Below are 27,275 nucleotides of genomic sequence, written 5' to 3' on the forward strand. Positions count from 1 at the left end.
CTCTCGGGGAACAAAACCGATGCCAACAGGAGCCAACAGGGCTCCATGCCCTCCATAATGACATGGGTCTGTGAACCACGGGCCTCTCCTCTCTACCCTGTTCTAGAACCCCCCCTCCTGCCGTTTCCCCCAGCAACTCCTGAGGTCATCCCTGGAATGTCTGGGCAGGGCTGCAGGACTGAAAGAGACCCTCCCCCTTCCCTGATGTGGTAGCAGAGCCCCCCTGAGGGGATATGCAGAGGGTCCCTGATGCTAGGCTGTGGCATGAAGCCAGGTACTCCAGGAGACCATCCCATAGAAACAAAGCTGCTGTCACAGGCTCCTCCAGCAGAGAGGGTCTGGTCAGCAATCCCCTCTAGAATGCAGCCCAGCCTTCCCACTCTGCAGATACAGAAATCCAGACTCAGAAAGGAGAGTGACTTCTGTGTAGCTGCATGTGAAGCCTCCTGAGAGCTGACCCTCTGAGCAGGCCCAGTTTGGCACTATGCACCCTCCTGAGGCCTCCAGGGAAAAGGCTATGTGCTCCTCGGGAGCTGTGTGGCTCCAAAGCAGGGTCTGAACCCTGAGCCAGACACCCTCTCTCTTGCCCTGACCCATCCAAACCCACCCACACTGGGAAAGTGATACTGAAGTGAGAGGTAGTGGAGATTCCAGAATAATGCAAAACATGAAAATACCACCACAAAGTAAAGCATCCTAACTACCAAGGCACTGAGTCCACAAACAGGCACTGGTCATGCAGGCACAAGCCCCCACACCGCAAAGCCTTCTCCTGGCTCCCTGCTTCCCCACCCTCCGCAACAGCCTGGCCAGAAGGACCCTCCCCAAACCTATGGACACCTCCTGCTGCAGCTCAAAGCCCTGAGTGGCCACCTCCCCAACTCAGGGAGGCTCTGAAGGCTCTGCCCTGCTACCCCCTATTACCTGGGCCCTGCTCACTAAAGGCCTAACTTCACACCTGGCTCCAGCTCTTCACCCTGATTTTCTTCAGTGCATTGATCATTATCGCACATGCTCCTTTTCTTTATTCTTTTTTCTTTCATATTTTTTAAATTGGGGTAAAATATACACAATATAAAATTTACCATCTTAACTGCTTTTTAGTGTACAGTTCCAGGACATTAAGTACACTGCGGTGCAACATCACCACCATCCATCTCCAGGAATTATTTACCCTCTCAAACCAAAACCCTATCCCCACTAAACACTAACTCCCCAGTCCCCTGGCACCTACCATCCTGCTTTCTGTCTCTGTAAATCTGACTACTCCTTAGACCTCGCAGTATCATCACAGTGAGTGAAATCATACCATACAGTATTTCTTCTTCTCTGTCTGGCTCCATTCACTTAGCATGTCTTATAGATTCATCCATATTGTCACATTAAAAATTTTTTTTTGTAGAGACAGGGTATCATGCTGTTGCCCAGGTTGGAGTGCAGTAGCATGACCACAGCTCACTGTAGCATTGAACTCCTGGGCTCAAGTAATCCTCGGGCTTCAGCCTCCCTAAGTAGTTGGGACTACAGGCACCTGGCACCACACCCAGTTGAGTGTTCTTTTTTCAAACTGTCTTGTCTCTCCCACTAGAATGGAGGCTCTGTGAGGGCAGGGATTTTGGTTGGTTGTATTCACTACTGTATCCTCACCCAGAGCAAGCACTGAATGAAATTTCTGAATGCATGAATGAGTGGAGGGATACAAATACTTTACAGAGGTTGGTACCTCAAGGATCTACGCCTGGTCCAAAGTTATATCTACCTCTCCTACCTGCCACAGTGGACAAACTTCTGAGCCAACCCCAGGCCTGCCATCCCTGGGAAGCACCATGGGCCACTATACTCAGTATGGCAGGAGCCCTAGTCTGTGGTGGCTCCTCCCAGATGGCTCACTGCTTTGAGGCTTCTCCATGTGACTTGTCTATGGGAGGATTATTAGAGGAGCAGATAAGAGTCCTCAACAGAGAGGTGACAATATGCCTTGGAGACTCCCAGGATAGCAAACACCAGGAAGAGACAGGACAGGAAGGACCTGGAGCACCTGAATTCTGCCAGTGGGGCCCGAGAACAGCACCCAACAGGGCAGCAAGCTGGGTGGGCATTTGAAAGGCTTGGGAGTATGGCGGCTGCTGGGAGCTAGGTTCCTAACCTTGTGGTTACCTTGTCCACATCCTGCCTGGCAATTTATACCTCCCTCTGAGGATGCCCTTACCCATTTTCCCTTGCTGGATGAACTTAGTGAAGTCAGGCAGAACCCACCTCCGCAAGCCTGAAGGGGTAGCTGCATTCTGGCCAGGCCTGCCCTGTGACAGGGATCCTTGGGCGGATGGAGGGGTCGCTGAGAGTCATAGATGACTCATGCCCTGCCAGTGAGCCCCTGGGGAGGTGGTGCCCAAGGAAAGGGCAGCTGGGTACCTAGACAGACCCTCAACCAGAGGTGCTGGTAACCCCCAAAGGGCCCAGGACACCCCAGGCCTCCTCCCTGCTCCAGGATAAACAAACAGATTGGGACAGTGGAAAACAGCTGTACCTTTAAATTATCTGGCCCACAGATATGAAAAACATTTGCATGCTGAAGCTGTCTACATCTTCAGTTATTTTTAGGGTGAACCCGGTTGCCTCCCCTTGGAACTAGATGAAGCCCCAGAGGCACGTAGTCCTTTTTCCCAGATGGGGGTCCTGGTCCCAATTCCCTGGGAATGAGGGCTGGAACAAGAGTTCTCTGGGACCCACCCACCCCCAGTCAGAGCCAGAATCCTGCCTCGTGCTCAGGCTCATGGTAAACTTGAGCACCAGGGAACCACAACAGGCTTGCTGGGACTTTGAAGATCAGCCACTACTGACATCATAGCTGCCTACCTGGGTCCAAAAAGAGCCCCCTTTCCACTCCTGGAATATGGGGTGAAGGGTAAGATCCACTGCTTCCACTCATGCCAGGCCCAGCTAATGGGAATATCTTGCTGACATATTTCTAGAACAAGCGGCAATTAGGACAGATTTGCTCTTCCATTCCCCCTCCCCAAAACAGGAATAAATCAGTTCTACCAATTTCCCAGCTAATGATTTCCTCCATTAAATTAAAAAGAAGAAGAAAATGTTTTCTTAAATGGATTACCAGCCCTATGCTTTCAGTGATCATGTGACATGCCAGCTCCTCTTAAGGCCCTATCTATCAAAGTCCCTGGATTAATTTTTTTTTTTTTTTGTAGAGACAGAGTCTCACTTTATCGCCCTCAGTAGAGTGCCATGGCGTCACACAGCTCACAACAACCTCCAACTCCTGGGCTTAGGAGATTCTCTTGCCTCAGCCTCCTGAGTAGCTGGGACTATAAGTGCCCGTCACAGCACCCGGCTATTTTTTTATTGCCATTTGGCTGGCCACCTTGGTATATGAGGCTGACACCCTATCCACTGAGCCACAGGCACTGCCCCCTGGATTAATTTTTAATAAATTAAAAAGTTATAGTCTAAGAAGCACCACACTGCACTTCCCCTCCCTGCCCCCAGCCACAAAAGGGGCAGCTCCAAGCTGGCTTTGGGAGCCAGACTCATCCAGCCAAAGACAACTCTTTTTTTTTCAAAGACAACTTATGATAGAGCATGAGGTCCATTTCACAGATGAGAAGGATGAGGCTGAGAGATGTAAGGGGCCCAAAGTAAATTTAGCATTGTGGCATGTACCACAGAGTACCACACAAGGAATGGGGCCCTTGCTTTCAAGGTGAGCCCATCTAGACAAATGCAAACAGGAGAAACCAGGAGTAGGGATGGTATGAGTTAGTGCCATCCATGGCCAGATGGGGGCTCCTGGGCTGGACCTTGGCTTCTCTTCCTCTTTTGTTCCTTTGCAGCACCTGGTACAGGGTCAACACACTGTCCTAACACCTTGTCTGCTTCTAAAAAGTCCCCCTCCAACAACATGGACAAACTTTGAAAACATGATGCTAAATGGAAGAAGCCAGACACAAAGGGCTACATTATCATATGACATCGTTCCTCTGAAATGTTCAGAATAGGCAAATCCACAGAGATGACAAGTATGACAGAGGATACCAAGGGATAAGGAGAGGAGTTGGGGAGTTGGTATTTAATGAGTACAGAGTTTCTGTTTGCAATGACAGAAAAGTTCTGGAAATGGATAGGGTGATGGTTATATACATTATAAATTTAATGCCAAAGAACTATATGCTTAAAAATAGTTTAACATTGGCAGTGCCTGTGGCTCAGAGGAGTAGGGCGCTGGCCCCATATGTTGGAGGTGGAGGGTTCAAACCCAGCCAAAAACTGCAAAAAAAAAAAAAAAAGAAAGAAAAAAAAATAGTTTAACATGGTCAATTTTATGTTATATATATTTTACCACAAAAAAAATATATACATACCAGGAAAAAAGTTCACTCTCCAAAATGCTATTTGATTACACAGGAGTGGCCAAAGGCTCTGTAGGAATGGTGGCAGGATGCTCTGCAACCTGCCACTAGCCAGGAGCTCACAGGTCCTCTCTGGCTAAGTAGAAGCACCAGGGACCTTTGGCAAAAGGCTCCCATTTAGCCAGCATTACTACACCAGGATTCCAACTCCCTTGTGGCCTACCACATGCCAAAGGCAGATGGAGGATGAGAAGGTCCAAGGATGTCCTCCTTGGAAGGTGCCTCTTGGCCTTTGCATGTGCTGTGCCCTCTCCCTGGAATGCATTTCGCTGGATACTATGTAAAGTGCTCCCTACATTCACTTAGGTTTTGGCAGAGAGGTCCTCTCTGAGCATCTATACTCAGAAAAATGCAGGGACAATCGCTGAGTCCAAGTAGAGTGGCCATGAGTGAGAACAGGCAGCCCATGACAAGTCACCACCTTCATGTTCTCCCTGGCTGGAAAGAAGCAGCTCGTGGGAAGCTGTCAGGTCCTGGATCCATCATTCACCAGATAGAGGGCCTTGGCAAGTGGCTGCATCCCTTTATGCCTTGGTTTTCTCTTCTACAACTACAAAATGGGGACAAAGATAGTTATTTGTCTCATGGGCTTTTTTGAGGACTAGGTGAGATGATGCATATAAAATGTTTAGCATACGGCTGAGACAGGGTCAACTGTCAGTAAATGGTAAGGATAAATGGTTCTTTTTTTTTTTTTTTGAGACAGAGCCTCAAGCTGTCCCCCTGGGCAGAGTGCCGTGGCATTACAGCTCACAGCAACCTCCAACTCCTGGGCTCAAGCGAGTCTCCTGCCTCCGCCTCCCAAGTAGCTGGGACCACAGGCGCCCGCCACAACGCCCGGCTATTTTTTGGTTGCAGCCATCATTGTTGTTTGGCAGGTCTGGGCTGGGGATTCGAACCCGCCACCTTAGGTGTACGTGGCTGGCGCCTTAGCCGGTTGAGCTATAGGCGCTGAGCCAGGATAAATGGTTCTTAATGGACACACAGCACTAACCCCTCAAGGTTGGTAGAGTGGGGCCAGACCACAACAACTACTGCTAGCAGCATATAAATTAACTGGTTTAACCTCCATTTTGCCTATGAAGAGACCGAACCACTGAGAGGTTAGTGACTTGGCCCAAGGACACAGAGCCAGGAGGTGGTGAAGACCCATTCAGAAAATCTGGTCATTTGGCCCCAGGCCTAAGCTAGTCACCAATGTTCCAGAGGGAGGCTCGAGAAAGTGTGGTAGTAGGCACAGAGAGCAGCAATCAGCTCTGACATCTGGACCACATGAGCCTTCAGAGGCCTATGGGAAAAGTCTCAGAGTAAGTCCCTCAGGGAAGTCCACAGAATGCCTGGACCCACCTAGTTGTCCTCAAGGGTCTCCAAGGTCAGGCCCAAGACCTTACTCCTTAGTTCTTCTCAGCCCATCTGCTTTAGTTTGCACCCAAGAGTGTAATTAACTCCTTCAGAACCAGGGCTAGGGTGCTGAAGGGAGGGAATAGCTCCACATTCTGGCTTAGGAGGCCTGTCCCAGCCTCCGCCCCCAAGAGACCCATTGGACCCCTAGAGGCTCAAACTCTTCTAAAGACTGGACATGGAGGCCTTGCACACTGGTGGAGGTGGGGTCCATGTGCAACTCTGTGCTTTCAACTCATTCTCTGAGATAATGTACTTTCCAAAAAAAAAGACAATGCACTTCCTTTACATAACTTTCTAAAAAATACCTACAAACTTCTTAATTAATAACTCTCAGGCTACTATTATACAATACAGAGTTTCTAACTGGTCTCCCTTCTTTCTACTCTAGCGTACATGAGGTGGCCATAGTGGCATGTTAAAATGTAAATGCAAATCAAATTACATCACTCCTCTACCTCAAACCCTCCAATGAATCCCTTTGCACTTAGGATTAAGTCCAAAGTCTTTACCATGACCTGTAAGTCCTCCAAGTTTGAGCCCCAGATGTTCTCTGCATCATTTCCCACCACTTTTTCTCTCTTATTCTGTTCTGGCCACACCAGCCTCCTCACTTGCCTCAAGTCTGCTGAGTATACTTCAACCTCAAGGCCTTTGCACTTGTGTTCTGTCTTTCCCAGATATTATATGACTTGTTTCTTAAATTTATTTAGGTTTCTACAGAGAAGAGGTCCTTTCTGACCATCCTGACTCACCACCCCTGACTCTCTCTCTCCCTCTCTCTATTCCCTTCCCTTGCTTACTTTTCTTCCTGGCACTTAGCACCTTCAAAGAGTGTATTTTAGGAAGGAATTTAGTTTGGTTCACTGATGAATCCTCTGTGTTCAGAACAATACCTGCCCCATGAATGGTGTTCATGAACTTTGTTGACGGCTTTTAGCAGCCAGGAAGGATGGGTTGCTGGAAGGTAGTGACTCCAAGTGGGAAGGCAGTAGGGAGTGACAAGAAGACTTCTGAGAACTGGTAAAAGAAGAAATAGAGAAGCGCCCCCTGTAGCTCAGTGGGTAGGGTGCCGGCCACATACACTGAGGCTGGTGGTTCGAATCCAGCCCGGGCCAGCTAAAACAACAATGACAACTGGAACAACAGCAAAAAAAAAAAATACCTGGGCATTGTGGTGGGCACCTGGAGTCCCAGCTACTTGGGAGGCTGAGGCAAAAGAATCACTTAAGCTCAGGAGTCTGAGGTTGCTGTGAGCTATAACGTCACGATACTCTACCCAGGGCAACAGCTTGAGACTCAGAAGGGAAGGGAAGGGAAGGGAGAAAAGGAAGGACGGAAGGGAAGGGAGAGCTTAAATGCATGAGCATAAAATAAATTAAAATGGTAATCAAGGATTTTCTGTACACCCCCCCCCTCCAATATCCCCAAGCCCAAACAGTCTTACAGGTGATGCTGGCAAAATTCAAGAAGTTCAGAAGGAAAGGTCACTCTTTATTGGAAGGGGGGGAGAGTAAGCAAGCCCTAAAGTAAGATTGGGCATGAAGCCATGGCAGCAACACCTTGGACTGCCCCAGTGGACCATGTGCTATGCCTCTTTTGTACAAATGTCTCCTCCAGAATTGCCCTCTCCACCTTGCCTCTGTGGTCTGACCCATCTGTCCCTCTTACTGGATTCCACTCACCATCCTGGTCATTAAAGCAGACAGTGAGCTCTCCATAAATGTGAGCTGCCATTGCACTTACTTGTTTGCATCTCCTGCTGATTAATAATAAAGGGAAGGAACGATCTTTAATTCCTTTTTGTATCCCCAGTGCCTGAAACCATAGCAGATATTAAAAAAGTGATTGAGGGAAGGAACAAGGCATACAAAAAGCCAAGAGAAGCTGTACATATACTTAAGAGAAGCGTTCTTGTGGGCATGCAAACCCAGGCACCTGGGCTGCATGGTTCTGAGCCCATTCTAAAACTCTCAGGCCCTGAGATGAGGCAACAGGGTGAGCTAGAGGGCATTGGACTTTTCCCCAAACTTAGGGTTTCCTAATATGAGTAAAGAAGTGGCAGCAACCAGAAATCACCTCCCCCTCCCATGAAGCTGATAGGAAGGGCTCTGGGTGACTCAGGCCTCTAAAATATATCATTTATCTAGTGGTTTACTTCTCATTTGTGCAGCTACTTAGATATTCTTCCTACAAGTGAGGGATGGATCCCATCAGTGAGAAAAAAGAAAACCAGGTGGTCGAAGAGGTTGGGCCAAGGAAAGGAGATGAACAAAGCTGGAGAAAGAGAGAACAGAACTTTTCCTCTCATCCTCAAAAAGATCTAGAGCATCCCCACTTCATCCCTAGCAATAACCACTCACAAGAACAAAGACTGAGAAACCCCTGGATTGGCCACTGCTCCAAGAATAGACTCAGTCTTTCTCATCTTCCTCCTTCAATCTCCACCCAGCCTTCCAACTCAGGCCAAACACTGACAGTTCCATGGAGCAGGAAAAGCAGATGAGACCTTCTGGGTTCTGAATGTGACAAACCACCATTCTCTATGAAAAGGCCTTGCTGTGAGCCATTGAGACCTGCAAGTATGAGTCAGAGCCAACAAAGTGGCATATTTTACAGACAATGGAAAGACGGTGAGCTCTGCCCCATAAGCAAAGATGGCTCCAGAGAGCAGCAGAGTTCTGTATGAGTTATCTACTGCTGTGTAACAAATTATACACCACAAAAAAAATTAGTGGCTTAAAACAGTAGACACTTAATAATTCATGCTGTTTCTGTGGATTAGAAAGCTGGGAATGGCTTGGCTAGGTGACTTTGGCCCAGTCCCTCATGGGGTCATAGTAAAGACATTGACTGGGGCTGTGGTCATCTGATGGTTTGGCTGGGGCTGAAAGAGGTGAGTCTGGGTCAAGACATTCATGTGACTGATAAGTTAGTGCTGGTTGTGGGCAAGAGATCTGTTCCAGATCTCAGTTCCTTACCACATTTCAAGACCTTTCTGAAAAGCTGCTTGAGTGTCCTCTCAAGACGGTAGCTATCTCCCAGAGCAAGTGATCCAAAAGAAAGGACAGCAGAAACCACACTATCTTCTATAACTGGGCCTTAGAAGTCACACTCTGTTCCTTCTAACACCCTATGGAATATGCAGGTCAGCACCATCCAGTAGGAAGCAGATTGCACAGGCACATTTGTGACCACCAGGTGTGGGAGGGTAGAGCCACCCTGGAGGCTGCTCGGCCACACTGTGGTGCTCTTATCATCCCCAAGACTACCCTCAAAGGAAGGCACTTCATCTTCATTTTACAGACCTAGGTTCCTGCATCCTGCAGGCCATGCTGGCTGGAGACTGTCATCTGTTCAGCTTCCTCAGGGCAGAGAGAACAAACTGTGAGGATGTAGTTGAAGGTATCCAGGAGAAAGGTGGTTTGGAAGAAGCGGCACAGGGCTAGGCCACTCACATTGTCACCCCCTTGCTGCTGGGGCCTGGCCACCGGTTGCCAGTGACTTTACAGAATCAGCAAGGAGTGTTTCTCCTCTTCTGCTTCTGCCACCTGGCCCCCGCCAGAGGTGCCTGACTTCCCAGCAGGATCACCATCCTGCCGCCACTTTATTAGGAGGCCTCCTGTGTGAGACGCCTAAATGATCTGTGGCTGCAGGTGCCACCCCATGGGGTGCGCAATTTACAGCCACTCAGAGGCAGAAGACACAGGTGAGAAAAGCATGGGTCCCACCAACTGCCAGAGCAGCCTAATCTCACAGGAAAACCAAGGCTTATCAATTTCCCCCACTTCATTCTCACCACCACAGACAGGGAGTCCATAAATCTAATTTCTCTATATAGGGCTGGATAGTTCTCCATGCTAGTGATATTCCCCCTACACATGCCTGGGGCCGGGTCCTGGTGGGTGGGCAGTAGAGACAGAAGTCAGTTCCACCATCTATACCCTCAGTGACAAATCCATCTCCCAGAGGCTCAAGTGTGGAGAAGTATCCATACAAAAACAAGCACTAGGACCAGCTCTGCTGATAATTTTGAAAAGGCAGTGACATGAGGGTGATTTGCATGGGAAAAAGGCAGTGACATGGGTGATTTGCCATCACCCAGAGCCCACAGAAGCCTGGCTGCTGGGCCTGCGCTCTACCAGCCTGAAGTTTCCACTTCCTCTCTGGGCCTCAGCCTCGCAGAGTTAGAGCCACTAATCCCCTACATGGCCCAAGCTCTCCCTGCACCTGCATCCTCATTTCTCACCTGCCCCACAGGGCTGATCCTAGAGCGAATGGGATGGTGTGTACAACCTAGGGACAGAACCAACGGTACACGGTGCGCTGCTCCTCCGCGCTTCCTTGCCACTAGTTTTGTTTTTAACCTTAAAGGATCCCTGGAGTTAAATGGACCTGTAAAGAAATCCCCCCACCCCTTAGCGTGTCTTGTACCTATACCCTGGGCTGGGTGGGCCAGGCTCTCACTGGGTGGCTGCAGAATCTTTCATGCCACCCCTGTTGCAGCCTAAGGACCATGTTGGTCCTGCAGAAAGCTGAAGGTGTAGTTCGTTTTCATAAAAGGACTCTATTCTCCAGAAAGCACTGCCCATACAAACAGGGTGACCAGTCATTATGTGAAAAGATAAGACACTTAGAGCAGGATTAAACAAATGCTTACAGCCCTCCCCCTGGCCCTGGTCTATGACCCTTCAGGCTGGCTCTAATATCTAATCTTGGGTTTTGGGATCTGCCTGCAGGCTTCCTTGAGGCTTGGATCTCATCCTCAAAGCAGGGCCTCAGGACAAACATGGCTCCCTCCAACCTCTAGACCTCCCATAGAGCCTCCTTGACTTTGCTAGGCCCTCTCCTCACCTGCCTGGGGTTCAGAAAGAGTAATTCTATTTGAGAGGTAAAACTCGCCCTTTAAAAATGCATTTGTCATCAAGGTTTAGTGGATGAACAAGATATAGTCTCATGCACACAATGGAAGGTGATTCAGCCATAAAAAGGAATGGAGTTCTGTTGCATGCTACAACATGAATGAGCTTGAAAACATGATGCTGAGGGAATGAGCCAGATGCAAAAGGCCACGTAGCGTGTGCTTCCATTTATAGGAAATGTCCACAGTAGGCAAACCCATAGAGCCAGGAAGTGGATGTATAGTTGCTGGGGGCTGGGGGTTTGGGGAGAAATGGAGAGTAACAGCTATGGGTTCCTTTTTAGGGTAATCAAATGTTCTAAATGTTCTAAAATTAACTGTGGTGAGGCTATACAACTTTGAGGACATACAAAAAACCACTGAATTGTACACTTTAAGTGGGTGAAATGTATGGTCTGTAAACAGCATCTCAGTGGACTCTACAGTGGAGTTGCCCACCCCTCCTGCCACACTCACACTCCTATTCTCCCCCATGAAGCCAGTCCTGGGAGGCAGCACAAGAGGAAGACACAGCTCCCCATGAACTACATAGATGGAGCCAGAAGCCCAGAAGACAGGCTGTGGCCCAGGCAGAGACTGCCATTCCACATCTGTCTGTCTGTCTATCCATATATCTATCTAGGGACACATAGCTAAGTTGCTCAGGATGGTCTTGGAACTCCTCGTCTCAAAGTGCTCCCAAAGTGCTGGGGTTATAGGTATGAGCCCACCTCCCAAAGTGCTGGGGTTATAGGTATGAGCCCACCTCCCACCTCCCAAAGTGCTGGGGTTATAGGTATGAGCCTCTGTGTCTAGCCTATTCCATGTCTTTAAACCCTCTGACCCTGAGATAGGAAGCAGGAAAACATCCAGTTGGTTTTGGAGTGAACAGGGAGGTCCCAGTTGGGAATGGCTAATGTCTCTTATGCCCAGAAAACAATAATAGTGCCTAGAGCAGAGATGTGTGAAACACAGTTACCGTTCCTTGTCAAGTCCTAGCTATATCCTGGACCAGCCCCCTGCTCACCACCTACCAGCAACAGTGGTCAGATAATGACAAGGCCAGCCAGGGTCAGCAGTGAGGAATCTGGGGTTTCTAGACAGGTACAGAGTCAGGAGGCCTGGTGGAGCTAGCTGGATGCTGTCAGAACCCCTGGGAAGAGGCATTGCCAAATGTATTCTTGGGATCAGCCCCTCACCACAGGGGCAATGCCCAGGATACAAAAACAGAATCACAAGCTTTATCTTGTGGTGCTGCTGGCTTGGCCAACCAAACCAGCAACTCATTTCAGATGTCATTGTCTTTCCGGAGCCTCATTAGTGGAGGGCTGGCTGCAGATTTAAGGGGCAACGTGGGCTGACAGGTCTGCCTGGTCAGGAAAAGGAAGCTCAAATATACAGGGGGACCTTGGGCACCAAGAGGCCAAACTAGGCACTCACAGAGTACCAAGGAGACTTCTGGGGAGGCAACCCTGGCTGACCCCAGAAAGGTCCCATGTCCTTACCCAAGGGCTGAGCCAGGAGAGGCCTATGAGCCTCAGTTCCCCTCTAAGGCTTGCTTTCTGATGCATCCGGCTAGGCTCAGCCACCAGCCACACTGACAATTCTGTTATCTCTCTGCCCCTGGAAAGTAGCTGAGTCCTCTGGGGACATTATCCAAACAGCTGCCTCCAACTCAGGCCATAAAGCTAGGAATCTGGAAAACTGATAATTGGAGAAAGTCTTCCCCTCCCCAACAAGACTATAAATCACTGTCTTCCTTCTGTAGATAAGTCAAAGGCCCAGACAGTGGTCGGTTCCCGCATTCAACCTCAACCTCCCAAAGGCAGCTTCCAGATAGGGCCAAGGGCAGGGAAGGGCAGGTCCCCATCAGAGAAATGAAGGCCTCAGACTCAGTGACCTGCAGGCTCTGACCCTACATCTGACTCACAGTTCTGAACAACCCTCATGCCTTCTTCCAAGGCAAGATCGTGGCCACACAGTCTCCTCTTTCTTCACTCTATTTGTCAATACACACCCACAGAGCCACAAACCCAGGAAAATGTTTACATGACCATGTTAACTCCCAGGCTCAATGGTTCACTCAAAGAAGCTTGTTTATCTTCCCCTCACACAACATGTTTCCTTAGGTCACTTTTTCAGGACACTGGCACATACAGCATAGCATCAGGGTGGCTGGTGGAGGATCTTGGAGTCCTACCCTGCTGTCCCCACTCAGCAGGCTAATTCAGGGTGCAGAGTTTGGTGAGGGAGACCTAGGGCATGGGCCAGTTCCCGGGGGAGTCATTTATCTCTGTCCCAGACCCAGGCTACTGGCAGTGGCCAAGCTTGCTGGACAAAAGTCACCCCCTCTGACGATGAGAAGAGCCGAACAAATCGGAACCGATTTGGCACAGGCCCTGCTTGGCAGCCCCTGCTGACAGCTGCTCAGTGCTGCCATCTTTAGAAACAATCACTTCTTGGGCATGCACCCACATGTATACAACCCGATTTTAAAGGCTCTGTTAAAAGAAAAAAAAAATCTTTCAGGTACTCAACAAAGCAAGATGTCGTGATGTTGCCACCAGGTTGGCCCCTCCTCCCCGCGCCTCAGACCTGTCACCCACATAAAGAGAGATGAAACTTCTCCTAATGCACACATCAGCATCATCGCTCCTCTGAATAAGGCCCCTTGGTGCCCCCCTCAGATTTCAAGATGACATCTAAACTCTTAGCCACCACACAAGGCCCCTTCAGTCTTTCCTGAAGCTCAGTCCCAACTAGCTTCATACACAGGAGCCTGTAGGTCTCCTCCTTTGCAGACTATTCCCCCACCAGGAAGGCCTACCTTTGCTCACCCCTAGCCCCATTTCCTTTGTTGCATAAACTTGGCATTCAAGAAGTCTTTCTCAAGCATCAGCACCCCGAGGCCTCCTCTGTGAGCTCCTAGCCCGTTACCCTGCTCCCACAGGGCTTGGCATTATCTCAAGTATCAGCACTGCCTGTGGTTCAGTGGCCAGACAACTCCTTGAGAATGGAAGCTAGAACCCCAACTCAGGGTTCATGATGGATTAATACAGGTACAGCCCACTAAAGGGGCTAAAGTGGCCTTGAAGTTTGCCTCCCAAAGCCCTAAAGCACCAGGAATATGTGGAGAATGGCACAGACCCCTCCTCCAAGGCACCCAGATGCTCCCATACAACAGCGCACTCCCCACCTGCAGTCGCCAAGCATGCCTGTTCACTTCCTCGATGTTAATGTGTGCTCTGCTTGCACGCCCCAGCTCCCAGCCCTCGGTAAATGAGGCTGCAGAAGGGGAACGGGCTCGTGGGAAGCTACTTCCCATGATTGGTGACCACACAGCAACAATATTTTATTCACGGTGAGTTCCCGGGACTCTTGCCAGCTTACCGACTTCAATCCTTTTCCACGACAAGTCCCTGTTGGGCATGCGTTCTGTTCCTCACCCAGCACCAGCCCCGGGAATTTGCTTCTAGCTAGGAAGAGGCGGTGGGAAGACGAGGGAGGGGCGAAGAAGCAGGAAAGAACGCAGAAGGATATGCAGAAAGAAGAAAGATGGAGGGAGGTGTGAGAAAGGGGCAGAGGACTGGGGAAGGAGCCAGCCACAGGGTGGGAGCACCTGAACTCCTGCCCAGCCTAAATGAGGGTCACCAGAAGATAAACAAAGCTGTGCTCTCGTCAAGACGATGGATCCAGTCAGAGCAGAGGCAGAAAAAGACACTGGGAGGAGGCTCATGAGGCCAGAACCACCCAGCAGGAAGGCAGGCTAGGCCTCAGAACTCTCCAGCAGGCCTAGCACCTGTCTCCCTGGTCCCATACAGCAGGATAAAGGCCTAAGGACACTGGGGGCACTGAAGGAGGCTAGACTGGGGCCACTGTTCTTACTGCAACACGTGTCTCTGCACAAGGCTGTCTCCAGCACTCCTGTGAGGCCACCCAGCAGAGAACTAGAGGAAAGACTTCCAGCTCCCGCCGTTCTGTGCGGCAACTAGCATCCTCCTTCCCTCTCTTTGGTAGACCCTCCCTTCCCTTCTCTGGACCCCACAGGTGCACTGTGGTGGGGAGTCAGGGAGGGAGTGTGTCTTTCTGAAGGCACACATGCAGGCTGGGCACAGCGGCATGGCTGGGGAGGTGTTCTAGCAGACTTATTTATAGCTGAGCACCCCGTCCGCACGCTCTCCCGCGCTGCCTGCCTGCCTGCCACTGGGGCTTTTCAATCCATGGCTATATTTATCACCCAAAGCCGTTGGGATAATGGCAAGGCCAGAAATAGCCTTGAAGACATTCACGTGAAGATGACAGGCAGGTCCCAGGCTCCCAGGCTGGCCTCGCCCCTGCATCTGCCACTTGGCCGTGGGTCACGGACAACAGCTGGACAGGGCCGGGAGGCAGCTGTAGCCAGATGGGAACAACATAATCCCTCTCTCCTGGCTGGTCTTGGCCCTCTGTAGTGATGCAGGGGACACGTCCAGAATAATGCATCGCATCTGCCAGGCCATGGGGAGACCAAAGGTGACAGAGATTACTGACGTCAGTGTGCTAATTAGAGCAGACTGTCCGGAGAAAGAGAAAGAGAGCCAAAGGAAGCAGGTGCAGGCTTGCAAAAGTCAGGTTGCACCCAACGGCACCCCAGCTGCAGGGAGACACCCTCCGGCCTTGCCCTTGCACCTGGATGGTAGAACAGTGGGTCTGCTTCCCATGGACCTGGCCAATTCCCACCTCCAGGTGGGAAGGAAGTCACACAGACAAGTTGGCTGGCCAGGGAGGAAGGGGGCAGCTAGGAGCATCAGTGAGCTCTGCTGCTCCCCCTCCATGGCTCCAGCATCCACCTGCAAGAGTCCAGCTGACAAATATGCCAAGGACCTAGCAGAGGGAAAGGAAGTGACTGAAAAGTTCTGCCCACGGAGTGGAGACAAATCACACTTCAAACCCCAGCTCCATCACCAACTGTGGTATGCAAGCCACAGGGTCAACCTTCAAGACACTGAACCTCTTCATCCACAAAGTGGGGAGACTGGTGTCTGGGTCAGGAGTTCCAAGAAGAGTACCTGGTCCTCTGCAGGCCCCCCATAAGTGGGGGTTCTTCCTGGCCTCTCTGGGGAGCAGTGGTCCATAGCTCTGAGAGATGCTTTTAGGGGAACAGGGCTTGAGGTCCTACCAAGGCCTGAGATGGGTCAAGGCTGGTAGAAGCAGGGCGAGGGCACCAGAAGTGGGTCAGGACCAGGATACAGAGGTCTAGGTAGGGTGGAGGGAGTCAGGGCCATCAGCCAGAGAAGAGGCTGCATCACAAGAGGGGGCAGTCTAGGATCAGAAACATATGCCCCTATTGAGAGCAAGCACACAGATGCCACAGAGGCAGCCACAAGGATGCAGAGTGAGTTCCTCAAACCCCATAGGCTCTAAGGCTCTGCTCTTGAGATCCTAGCCCCATCCCCATCACACTAGCCTTTAACCCCACACTTCAGCAACCTGGGTCTTCTCAACACTCTTCCAACACATGATGCATTTTAAATACCAAAGGCACTGGCTCATGTGGTCCCTCTGCCTTTCCCCCATTTCTCCTGGTAAACTCCTCTGCAGCCTTCAAAGCCCAGCTGAAATGCCCCCATCTATGAAATCTTCCCCATCAAGGAGTCAGCTGCTGCCTGCTTTCTGCTCCAGTGCACTCTGTGTCTCCCTCTATCCATACTCTACACATCTAATCTAATCTGTCTCTGTCCCCTGCGCCCAGGAGCAAGTTTTTTTTCCCTCACTGGATCCCACTGCCTGGCACAGTTACATCTGACAGATGAGAGAGCGAACTGATTCCCTCCTTCACACTCACCCACAGCTGTCATTTTTGCCAAAAAAAAAAAAAAAATTCTTTTTAAAGAATGAAACCTCACACTAGACTCCCTGTGGTGAGGATAGCAGGAGGCAGATCTGGGTGTTCTCTGACTCTGCCTCACCGTGCTCCTCAGGGAATGCCCAGAGCTGCCAGGCTGGGAAGCTGCTGCTCTGCCAGGACTCTGTCCATGGGACAAGTGGCTGCTTCTCTATGGACAGTGGAGAGGGGCAGGCTTACCTCTGTGCCAGAGGGTGGGCGAGGCCCTACAGCTCCAGGGCTACTGAGCACCCATTTCCCGGGCTCCAGGCTAGGACAATGTCCTCTTCCAAGTGGCAGATCACAGAGCAAAAGCTAGGTGTGGAAAACTGAGCCCACTGCCAAGGGTGGGGTTTGCCTCCCCAATATCATAGCTGTTTCTTAATGAGCCAAACCCTCCTGATTCAGAACACTTGGGTCCCCATGCCCTCGTGTGCCAGGGTTTAGATGCCTCTCCAAGCTAGAGCTGTTTAAGTTCCACTCCTACCCTCTCAGATCGCACAGCCACCACTACCTTCTGGCGGCCCATCCAGGTGCAGAAAAAGACTTGCAGGTGTGCATGGCACTGACCGCCCAAAAGGCCTTTTCCCAGGGGCAATCAGCAGACTAGATAGCACTGAAAAAGGCAGTGCCTGAGAGACCAACTCTGCGTCCACTGAAGACAACACTGACAGAGCACCCAGTGCACCTGGCACCCATAGCCTGGGGGAAGTAATGGGCACATGAGACAGGTACACAGCCTCACCAAGGTTCCCTCAGACAAGTCACTCCTGTAATCCTCACAACTACATGCAGTGTAAACTAACACTGTCCCCATTTTACAGATCAGGAGACTGAGGCACATGAAGCCATCTGATTCTGGAGCCTGCATTAACCACCACACCATACAATTCTCCTCACAGATGGTTATAAAAACAATGTAAAATGATACTTTGGAAAAACAGTCTGTCAGTGCCACAAAATGTCGAACACAGAGTTACCATGTGACCCAGCAATTCCACTCTCAGGTATATGCACAAGAGAAATGAAACATAAAAACGTGTAAACAAATGTTCAGAGCATCATTATTCACAATGGCCAAGAGGCGGAATTATCCATTAAACAAAATGTGGTCTAGCCATACAGTGGGAAGCTCTGACAACAAGCTCCAACATGATGAACTCAGAAAACATGAGCTGAGTCCAAGAAGCCAGAAACAAAAGACCATGTGCTTTATGACTCCATTTATCGGAAATGTCCTGAAAGGACATTAGCCATCCTTCTTCCTTATGAGAGAAGACAGAGGCTGGGGCAGACTCCAGGGCAGGTACAGCCTCAAACATCCTCCTGTGTGCTGTGCTTCTGTAACTCCACAGTCCCTAATTCAGGAAGCCTTTGCTGACTTCACAGAGAGCCATTTGCTTAACATGCCCTATGCCCCCCACACACCCCAAGCTGACATCTATCAGAGAGCTCCTCTAACCAAGTACCAGCCACCCTCCCCACGCAGCCACAAGCCCATGTAGCCACAGCCAACACCTATTTGTTTTAGGAAAGGAACCTTCTTTTTTTTTTGAGACAGAGACTCACTTTGTTACCCTCAGTAGAGTGCTGTTGCATCATAGCTCACAGCAACATCAAACTCTTGGGCTCAAGCAATTCTCTTGCCTCAGCCTCCCAAGTAGCTGGGACTACAGGTGTCCGCAACACCCGGCTATTTTTATCTTTATTTTTTTATTTTATTTTATTTTATTTTTGAGACAGAGCCTCAAGCTGTCCCCCTGGGTAGAGTGCCGTGGCATTACAGCTCACAGCAACCTTCAACTCCTGGGCTCAAGCGAGTCTCCTGCCTCAGCCTCCCAAGTAGCTGGGACCACAGGCACCCACCACAATGCCTGGCTATTTTTTGGTTGCAGCCATCATTGTTGTTTTGGCAGGCCCAGGCTGGATTCGAACCCACCACCTTAGGTGTATGTGGCTGGCGCCTTAGCCACTTGAGCCACAGATGCCGAGCCACCCGGCTATTTTTAGAGATGGAGTCTTGCTCTTGCTCAGGCTGGTCTCAAACCTGTGAGCTCAAGTAATCCACCCACCTTGGCCTCCCAAGTGCTGGGATTACAGGCGTGAACCACCACACCCAGCCCAGGAAAGAAACATTGTTTGGTTGTTGTTGGTGTTGTGTTTTTTTTTTTTGTGAAACAGTCTTACTATGCCACCTTTGGTAGAGTGCCATAGCGTCACAGCCTACAGTAACCTCAAACTCTTGGGCTTAAGTGATTCTCTTGCCTTAGCTTCCCAAGTAGCTGAGACGACAGGTGCCCCCCCACAACACCTGACTATTTTTTTTTTTTTTTGTAGTTGTCAATGTTGTTTAGCAGGCCCAGGCCATGTTCAAATCCACCAGCCTGGGTATATGTGGCCGGCACCCTAACCACTAAGCTACAGATGCTGAGCTGAAAGAAACATTCTTTACTGAGCACCTATTAAGTCTCCGACACTGTGCCAGGCACCCTGCACTAGTTTTCTCATTTGTTTTTTTTCCTTTTGTCAAACCCTTTCCAAATCCAGGCTATCTTTAGGAGATGTTTGAATGGCTTGAGAACACGCCCTTGTGACCTCAGATGGCCTCTTGCAGTGGGATATAGCATGGGTTGGCCCTGGACCAGTCTGTGATACAGGAGAAGGTCCTTCCTTCTAAGATGCCACTATACCCTGGTCCCCCACCCTTGCCATCTCTCCCTTGTCAATTTGTCCTGCTTCTTGGTTCCATTAATAATTTATCCACAATAAAGTATCAAGGAGTGAATGTGATATATTTCCCAAGAGTATTTATCATCTGAATGAAAACTAGAAAGAGGGCAATGCTCCACGGAAAGGAATAAGGGGCTGACAGTAAAATTTCAGGAACAAGAGGGAGAATGTTCTCTAGGGAGGATGGAGTCTCCTTCCCAAGCCCTCTAAACACAACCCTTATTTATTTTTACCTCCAGCACATAGAAGGTGCTTAATTCATGCTAGTCAAGTGATTGCTCCACCTACAGTTGCTCCTCCTTTCTGGGAATCTACCCCCTGGAAAGATCCAGTGTGTGGTCCACAGCCATTTAGGGGCACAACCTAGACTTGGCCCCCAATCTCAGTTGTCCCAGAGCATAGTTCTACCCCTGAGAATCACTGCAAGAATGCTACAAGTTCCTCCCCAACACACGTGAGAATCTAACGCTGCAGCCCCCAGCAGAAGCAAGAGGCTGGACTGATTTTGCTGAGGGAAGGGAGCTTGTCTTTAGTTTTCTTACTGCCCCCCAACCTCTTCTATCCTCCTCTGCAAGGGGCTCACCCAACAGGGAGCCAGCTGACGTCACACCTCACCTCTGCCGTAGGCAGCTTGGCCCTGCTGCTCCACCTCTGCGTGCCACGTCCTTAACTGTGTCCTGCAATCACCTGTCATCAACAAGGCACTCGCTAGAGCAAAGGGCAGTTGAGAATGGTTTCTGGAGGCAGCCTGCACATCAATCAATGGGAGCAATTTCCAAGTTGTCATTCCTCAACAATGTATTTACTCTGACGAGCACAGATGGAGTTAAAAGGCTAAAGGAAAAATCAAACTGGATTTCCCCCTACTTTGGCCTATAGGTTTGACTTCTCCTGAAAGAGCAAAAGCAAGATCTTTCTCTGCCCTCCCCTCCCAGGCAGCCCTCATGCTGAGGAGTCTGAAGATGATACCCGAATCTTCCCAGGCCAAGCTAGGGATGCCACAGGAGACCTTAAAGTTTATCACTGGAGCAGATTCTCAAACTGATAAAAAAAAAAAATACCAGTCCACATTCTCTTTCATGAAGAAGCACAGGGAAAGTCACTGAGGTAATCCCAGGGATCATGGTCAAGCTAAATGCACAGCCTTGTCCTCATGGCTTAAGGGAAGGCTGTCCTCAATGACGCAACTGGAGGGCAGTGAGGCCCACAGCCTTTCTTGCCCCTTCTATCATAAGAGACTGAATGAATCGTACATTGAAACAGACCCCCTTAGTCTGGACATGAGGCTTCCACTGGGGTGTCTGGTGACTGTGCAGGCTATTTTAGTGTTATCCTTAGAGAAAATTGCCTCTGGCTTTAGCCAGGTCCAGTCATGGGTCTCAAGCACAAGCCTGTGACCCACAACCACAGGTGCCTCCATGGTCTACTTGTCCATCTCTCCTGAACTGTTAGCTTCTGGACGGCTGGAACTTCAATTGCCTTGGGCCTGGCACTCAGTAGAAGCTCAGTAAGAGGCAATTGAATGATGTACGGGAGACTTAACTCCAATCTTCTCAAGGCCTCAGACATCATCAAGACTGCAACTCAGGTCAAAATGCTGGCCCAGAGATGGCTGCTAAAGACCCAGAGTGCCAAGCATTCTCAGCTGGCAGAGCTTTGAGCTCCTGTCTACCACCCTGACTACTGTTGGTGCTGCTGGGACCTTACAGCTACAGGGTCCTGTGGCCAGGCCTTTTTCCCTCAGTCCTCAACCTTCTGCAAGTCTCCTGCCTAGACCTATGCCTCAGTTCAGTTGCAAAAACACCTGAACTTGCATTCCAAAAGCTCAAATCTTGGCTCTTCCGCTCCCCAGCTCTCCATGTGACTTTGGACAAGTGACTTTCTCCATTGGGCTTCATCTTCCCTGTGGGTTACATAAAAAGATTGGACCAGATTGTTTCTTGGGTCTCTCCAAGTCCACAAGAACATTCTTCTAAGCAAGGTTTACTCAATTCCTCAGCAACTCCTTTAGTCTCTAAAGAACATACCTGGGGCCCAATACCCTCACTGCCCCCTCCACCTACCACCTTTCCCCACGGTCTCCTTGTCTCCTCCCTTCACCCCATCTGGACTTTTCTCAACATAGCAGCCAGAAATCCTCCCTTCAGTGCACAAGTAGTATCCTAGCTCTCCATTGTTCAAACTACAGTAACTTCATGATAGCCAGAGTCAGGGTCAAGGCCCTGATACAGCCCATGAGGCCCTGCTCCATTAAGGCCCTCAACATGTTCTTTCCTCTTTCCTCCTCCTCTTCCATTCATTCCCTCACTCCATTTCTTGAAGGCCTCAGGGCCTTTGCACAGGCTGCCTCCCTGCCTGGATGTTCCTCCCCAAGATAACTTCCTGACTTGCTCCCTTGCCTCCTTCAGGCCTCTGCCTACATGTCCCCATCTTGGGAGGCCTCCCCTTCCCCTGCTTTATGTGGCTTTGATCAGCACCTGACACATTCTCATGTTTTACTGCCTATTTTTCTGTTGAGCATATACCCTACATTAGAATATAAGCCCCTACAGGGCCAGAATTTCTTGATGTTTTATCACATCTTCATACTCACCTCCTGGAATAGTAGGTCCTCTCTAAATACGTATCACACAAGTAAGTTTGGATGCACTCTGGATTGATCCTGCCGCTAAAATGGAGAGTCTCAAGCTATACAACCCTCCTGCTTGAACAGCATCGTCTCAGGAATCCCTCTGAGAATTCTAACCTCTGGACACCGCCTCCAGGACTAAATGTGATTATTCTAGGCAGGAAGTGCATGAAGGAACAAAGCAAGGAAGAGACCTAGGAGACAAAGGTCCAGCAAGCTACTGCTGACTGCCCCTGGGTACTAGGAGGTGGGAAGTTGGGATATAAGCCAACATTCTGGGTGCCTCCTTTCAGGAAGATGAGGTCATTGTGTGGCTCCTCTGTTTAACTGGACATATGTCATGAGGACAAACAGAAAAGCACTGGAGCAGTGGTTCTTTTTTTTTTTTTTTTTTTTAGAGACAGAGTTTCAAAACCAGAGTTTTTTAGAGACTTTGTTGTCCTGGGTAGAGTGCTATGGCATCACAGCTCCCAGAAACCTCTAGCTCTGGGGTGTAGGCAATTCTCTTGCCTTAGCCTCCCAAGTAGCTGGGACTATAGGCACCCACCAAAGTGCCCGGCTATTTTTGTTGCAGTTTAGCCAGGGCCAGGTTCAAACCTGCCACCCTCAGTATATGGGGCTGGTGCCCTACTCACTAAGCCACAGGGGCCGCCCCTGGAGCAGTGGTTCTTTATCCAAGCCAAGGAGGGGCAAAAAGGGGAGGAGATGGGAGAAGGAAGGTGGCCAAAGGATGAGCATTGCTGAGAACCTGCAAGCAGAGCTCCAGAGGGGAACCCAACTTGGAATGCCAGGCTGAGCTGACAGCATACCCAGCCCAAATCCCTCCTAGCCCTATACCCTCATCTTACCTTCTGAAGGGGGGTGGCCTGTGTGAAGCTCCAGTGGACAAGACCAGCACCCAGAGACACACCCAGACAAATAAATGCAGCTTCTCCCACCTAGCTGAAAATAAAGTCCATTTGGGGGAAGACGTGCTTTCCCTAAACATGCAGGGCAAATTCCAGATTGGGCCTCAAACCTCCAGGAAACAGGAAGAGGAGGGAGACCAAAAAGAGCTGACCCCTGTGGGCACATGTGAGGGAAGGGTATGTAAGGAAGGGAGAGTCCCGAGTAGCGCTGGGGGTGTGTGTAAGTCAGGATGGGGACGGAGGACCAGGCTGCCCTGCCAGCCCATGTGTGATCAAACGAACCTAAGCACCATGGGGACAGCAAAGGGGCTCAGAACAAACTCCTGGCCCTTGGGAATCTCAAGGAGCATCTTCACTTCACAGCATGAGGTTGTTTATCCCCCTCCTTCTACTCCTGGCCTCCTAACAAGTGACTTAGCACAGCCCTAAACCCCACAGAACTTTCCCAGCATAATGGGGGGGGTGGGGGGGGGCTGAGGAGTAGGGGGTACAGAGGGTGGGGGCAGGTTTCTGCTGCTGCAGGTGAAGGAGGGAAGCCCTTTGCCACCTGGGTCCAGGCTGCAAACAAGGGGCCAACTGAAGGTGGGGGAGGGGACATGGTGGGGACTGCTGGGGACGCGCCCTGGAAAGTATATGTCGGTTACTGCTGTGGTTGAAGGCCCTGCCCGAATCATCAGCTTTCTTCCTCCTCAGGAGACAGTGACCTTGTGGGGCCTGTCACAGAGACAAAGGCAGGAAGCGCCCCTCCCTTAGTGTGTCCCCAAGGAGTCCGGAAGGAAGCCACCCACTAGCCTAGGACCCTCCCGGCCCAGGGATACTGAGGTTAATGCCAAAGCTAGAAGCTCTGCTCGCTCGCTCAAAATGGCAAATGTCTTCAACTCTGGGGGCCTGGGGGCACATACTCTCCCCAGCTGGGACCCTCTCTTTGAGGCAGACCTTCTGCAGTTGATGGCCAGGCTGTGCTGGCAAACACAACCCCGCCACCTCCCACCTTCTGGAAGGAAGGGCTCAGGTTCCTTTGAATCAAGAAACAAAAAATAAACCCTAGTCCTTGAGCCCTTTCCTTCCTCAGCCCCCTGCAGAGAAGAGAGAAGGAGAGTTCAAGTTCTCAGCTGCCCCTGGGGAGGGCTGCCTCCCTCCACCCATGACTCTCAACTCACTACCCCAGGGCTCAGTGGTCTCTGTGCCCATCTTGGCCACAAATTCCCAAGGGGAGCTCAGAGGCATGCAGCGGGGGCGACTCGGACTGTTTCCACTTGGGGCCTGACATTTTCCAGCTGGTTTTCAGGAAATGCAGGTGAGTGGGAAAGGCCTTAGGTAGGTGGTACGAGCTCTCTGATCCTGGATCTGGGGGTAAGAATGGGGAGTCCAATGACAATTCTCCCACATTAAAGGGTTCCCAGGCAGATGGCAGACACAGACACCTACCCAAATACTTCAGGGCAAATGGTGCCAAGAATTCTATGAGAGGTCCAAGCAGTATGCAGTGTGCTGTGACAACACAGGGGGAGGAAGAGAAGGACAGTGTTGGAGGATCCAGGGCTTAGAAGGGGCTTTAGAGAAAAGAAGGTGTTTGAAAAAGGGCTGGAAGAGAAATAGGAACCTGACAGTTGGAGGTGGAGAGAGGGAACTCCAGGACACTGGGACAGCACAGGCAAAGCACAGAGGGTACCAGGATGAAAGCTGGGTATGCGCAGAGACTCCTGTCTGTTTTGTTCACAGCTGCACCCCTGACACTTGGCAGAGTCCCTGGCACATACTAAATACTCAATAAATATTTGCTGGGTGAGTGTGTGAAGCAGAGCAATGACTGAAGACATCTGGGGCCTAAGTGAGGATCTTCAGGAGAGGTAGGCTCCAAGGCCATCATCTTTGCAAATCCACCCTCAGGAATGTAGTTGTCGAGAAGGAGAAGAACCTCCTTCCCATATGAAAGGAAACAGGAAGCCAAGGCCATGCTGGGGTAGGGTCCCTCAGAGCAATGGCAGCCAGTACCAGAGCTGAGGCCATGTGGGCCCGAAAATCTCTCCCTGGGCCCCTGGCTGAATTGGCAGCTAAATCCACTGGAAACAGGACGATGACAACCACAGGGCTCTGACATTACAGAACCCAAGTGACCTCTGATGAGGCTTCAAGTGAGCACTCCCCCACGCCCAGTCCCAGCAGCCAGGACATCTTACAAAGTGAATTAAAACAACACATAAAACCAAAAAATGTAACGCAGCACTCTCAGCACTTGGAGGCATTTTCATGGCAACTGAAAAGAATGAGCAATTAGAGAGAAAAATAGCCCATGGTGCCAGCCTGGAGCCACAGAACACCACAGAGCCAGAGGCAACCCAAGAGGTCATGCCCTGTCTCCCAAGAGAGGGTAGAGAAGCCCAGAGAATGGAGGGGACACATCTGGGGCCAGACAGCAAGTAAAAGCTGAACCTGGGCCAAATGAAGGGCCCTGTGAATGATGGGCTGAACTTGGAAAACCATGCCCTATGCTTTAAGCCTAGACCTGGGGTCCAATCCCAGTCCCACCACTGCCTAGCTGTGTGAACCTGAGCCTGCCACCTGCCATCTCTAAGCCTCAGTTTTCTCATGTAAAATGGGATCCTAACAGGTGCTGTGCAGGGTTCTGGTGGACTTGGCAGAGATGGTACAACTTACACAGCAGGAGCTAGAGAGATTAACCTCCCCCCTACCAAGCCCCACCAGCATCCTTCCCCTGGCTGTGCTAGATGTAAAGGAACATCAGTCCTTTACTCTCCAAAGTTCAAACAAGCCGATGAGTATCCAGGGAGAAGGGCTCATGGGAAGTTAGGAAAGGAAAAGGGACAATCACTTCACAGGCTTCAGCATAAAATGAAGGTCCCAGGACCAGGGCTTATGTCTGAGACTCAAGAACATGCTGATGTGTTCAAAAACACACACATGTACTGACCGTGGCTTTGGGCACAGCCTCTGCCCACTGCCAAGGCTGGAGAGTAGCCGGTCAAACTCCTGCCTGTCCTGCTTCATGTACTGGGATGGGCATGGCCAGGCTGAGCCTCAGGAGAGAAGAGAAAAGATCCACCCCAGGGAGAACAGCTTGGGGAGGAGGGGTCCTCTTGGGCCAGCCTAAGGAGTATTTTATCGTATTTGGAATCTAAAGCTACCAGAGTCAGAACATCAGTCTTTCCTATTTAGTGAAGAGAAGTCAATATTTGCAGAAGCACAATCAATAAATACAAGCTACCCCACGTTAATCAGATAAACTTAGGCTTTTAAGGGAAGGAAGCTGCAGCAAAGCTTCTGCACCCCCAAACTCCAAAGGCCAGGATGGCCTGTAGCCTCCCCTACTCTGGGAGACAAGTGCCACTGCACAGGTGGATGGTCCTTACCTGTTGGTCTTAGGAAGCTCCAGTGATGTCCCTGCCACAGGTAGAGGATGAATCCCTAGGCCCACAGAAGGTTGTCAGGGTCCAGGACACATGTGCTAGCATCCTGCAGGGAGAAGTAGAACGGGAGGTAAGAGTCTGGGAGGTGAAATTCCCAGGCTTCTGATCACTCCAGCCAACCTGACTGGGAGGTGGGCAAAGCCAGGCCTCCTCCTGAACCCCATATGCCAGAGACCAACAGTCCTGATGGACCAGGAAGGCTGAAAAGGGACATTTCACTGATGGAGTCTCCATTTACAAGAGAACCCAGGCAAGGATGCATTCAGGGAGCAAATTCCCAAAAACCATTGTACCTCAACATTGCCCAGTGCCCCTCTGCTCAGGAAAACTGCACAGTGAACTGGAGCTGAGATTCCCAGTATACACTGGAAGCCTGCACCCAGCTCTCCATCTCAAACCTGAGGTTTTTCATCCATGAATAATGTTGGGATTTAGAGGACTTCAGACTGCAGAGGGGAGGCAGGAAAATTAGACAAAGCAGGAAGAAGAGTGGGAGACACTCGACCCCAGATGTGGAGAGGAGTACGGGTATGGGCACTGACTGGGGCGACAAGATGACTTCCAGCCTTCCCGGCAAGCCTCTCCAGCTGGGCAGAGTGTGATCTGATGTCCACCTTTGCCAAGTGCCCAGAGGCAAGAGATGAGCCCACAAAACAAAATGATAAAGGTAGACAAATGGATTTCCAGGGAGTCTTAAGTCTAACAAACCTCAGAGATGACAGATTATTAACAGGCACCACTGAAGCTGCCACCTAACCCAGGGCTCCTATGAGGACCAGAGACCAGCCCACAGCCCTCATCGCAGCTCAATACACATCCTAGTTTGCCTGACACACCTCTGAGCCTCCTGTGCCCAGACAGCAGGCAGCAGCCTACGAGGTCCCCCAGTGACCATGACAAGAGGCAGCTCCCCTGCAGGCCATGGAGAACATGATGTTCCAGGAACCTGTACCCAATTCAAACCCTGCTTCGAGGGCTGAGGCCAGGCACAG

General features: G+C 50.5%; 1 protein-coding gene across 1 annotated transcript in view; it reads right to left on the reverse strand.

Annotated features, from left to right (window-relative positions):
- PITPNM2 (phosphatidylinositol transfer protein membrane associated 2) overlaps positions 1-26,329 on the reverse strand; it is a 120,031-nt gene extending 93,702 nt beyond the window's left edge. Inside the window, exon 1 of the mRNA XM_023516849.1 lies at positions 26,227-26,329. The gene's annotated coding sequence lies outside the window, so the exon portion shown is untranslated. The remainder of the gene's footprint in view (positions 1-26,226) is intronic.
- Positions 26,330-27,275: the final 946 nt, after the last annotated feature.

This window comes from Otolemur garnettii, unplaced genomic scaffold (genome assembly GCF_000181295.1).
Source record: "Otolemur garnettii isolate 467f Iridium unplaced genomic scaffold, OtoGar3 scaffold00099, whole genome shotgun sequence".
Lineage (NCBI taxonomy): Eukaryota > Metazoa > Chordata > Mammalia > Primates > Galagidae > Otolemur > Otolemur garnettii.